At 31.5% G+C, this 1938-nt stretch overlaps 2 protein-coding genes and 1 long non-coding RNA gene across 3 annotated transcripts in view; 2 read left to right on the forward strand and 1 right to left on the reverse strand.

Annotated features, from left to right (window-relative positions):
- LOC117171777 (RING finger protein 17) overlaps positions 1–1938 on the forward strand; it is a 585549-nt gene that overhangs the window by 427798 nt on the left and 155813 nt on the right. The gene's annotated exons all lie outside the window — the stretch shown is intronic.
- Positions 1–1938, reverse strand: part of LOC117171780 — a 168930-nt gene that overhangs the window by 84701 nt on the left and 82291 nt on the right. The window lies entirely within an intron of this gene.
- The window catches only part of LOC117171781, a 31040-nt gene continuing 30348 nt past the window's right edge, over positions 1247–1938 (forward strand). The window contains exon 1 of the long non-coding RNA XR_004466919.1: positions 1247–1355. This is a non-coding gene — a long non-coding RNA (uncharacterized LOC117171781). The remainder of the gene's footprint in view (positions 1356–1938) is intronic.

Genomic DNA, 1938 nt, shown 5'->3' on the forward strand with positions numbered 1-1938 from the left:
GTGATGGAATTTTTCTGAGGTCAGATTCGGATTCAGCGCAGCAAAAACCTTCGGGTATAGTAGGTCTGGTCTCTGGTTCTGAGAATTGTTGGCCTGTGTTGTTTATTCAAATAATCATTCCAGCACTTATTCTATTTTTTAAATTTTATTTTATCAATTTCATTATGTAATGAGCGATGACAATTTGTTGACCTGATTTCAGGTCTTGCACAAGAAGAGACAACAAATCTCTAAAGAGGCTATCTTTCTCCTTTGTCTAAAGTAAATTGACCATGACGTCTGAAAAATATCACTCGTCATTTCAGCGCAAGGTAGAGAAACTTTCTTTTTTTCTTTGAGGAATTCGAGTTTTTTCTGTTTTTTCAAAATTGAAATTTGGGTTAAAGTTAATAATAATATTTCGAGAACTGTATTTCTTTTTCCCATCCGATATCCTATAAAGAGGGTAATAATGGTTGAAATTATGCGATCACGTAGGCGGACTACGATTCAGGACAACACGATAGCCTTGCTCGCGTGAGTACGTTCTACGTACAACACCACAAAAGTGAAAGTTGATACTGACGAACGGTATCATACTCCTTAATGGTTTGAAATATCCATTAACAAATGTGTTCATGTGCAAATCATACCGACGATTTTACGCATTTAATAAACAGCGGTGCTTATGGTGAAGAAATTTTTGATTTCTTCGAAACTTAACATCGTTTATCATGGATGTCCGTTATTATCTCACTATCTAGCAATAATAAACAATTGTGACAAATGGTATAATTGATCTGAATTTTTGCGCAGATTACCCAATTAATGCTCTCAACCGCTTCGAAGAGGGCCACACAATTTTAAAATTTCAAAAAATTATGTATTAATAAAAATGTAAGATAAAATTCGATTGCTTTTAATAATCTATTATATCAGGGAATTTTTAATTTATCCAATGAAGCGTATTGTTTAAATCGAATTTAACTAATTATTTCGATTGATTAGAAATGTCTTTTAAATTGAAAGATATTGTGACAGTTGGAGTAACTCGAGATTAGTAATACAGGTCATATTTTTGATGCAATAATAGTCAATTGATATGCTCGATTAATACAAAATAAATTAAGTGTAACACCCTCTTTGTTTTGTTTTGAAATTCGATCATCGATTCATGCCGCGTCCAATGGAGAAGGCATTGGATACTCGGCATTGATAAATATGTACTAGTTTGACTGACTGTCCTGCTCAACACGACATCGCATAGTGACTCAACTTCAAATAAGAAAGAAGGAGAAAATTATTCTTGGGTACGACATTGACCTCTTTGCCGAATGTTTCGTGTTGGGTGATCGGCTTGTTGATACTTATCGCTTGTAAGTATCTTGTACATTTTTGTTCATTCATGCATGCCGCATTTTGAAGAAATATTTGAAGTATTACGAAATTCAGTTTTTGCAGTGCAAATTGAAGTTCAAATTTTTCTCCGCTAATGACTTTCGTTTCAAGAATGAACTTGCAACTAATAAGAATCGAAATTCTTGCTAAATATATGTCAGTAAGCATAAACTATTTTCCAAAATTTAATAACGAAAATGATAATTAAAATAAACTATGAAGAAGTTGATGCAAAGATTAAGAATCTGCCAATTTAGAATATTTGAAGAATAAAATAATTTTATTCGATTATAAAGATAGGGTAGTCGTCGAAACGACTTCCAAACTTATTACAAATATTTGACTACTTATTCCGAATTTCGGGACCACGAGACATTTCTTAATTTAATATATTAATAGATGTAAATTATTTTAATGAATATCACTAACTTTTAATTATTTTCAATATTTAAGAGTTATTTATTATTATTATTATTATTATTATTATTATTATTATTATTATTATTATTATTACACCATTAAGCCATTTCCCTTTCGGGGTAGGCGTGACTCACTCGGCAG

This window comes from Belonocnema kinseyi, chromosome 4 (assembly GCF_010883055.1).
Source record: "Belonocnema kinseyi isolate 2016_QV_RU_SX_M_011 chromosome 4, B_treatae_v1, whole genome shotgun sequence".
Taxonomy (NCBI): domain Eukaryota; kingdom Metazoa; phylum Arthropoda; class Insecta; order Hymenoptera; family Cynipidae; genus Belonocnema; species Belonocnema kinseyi.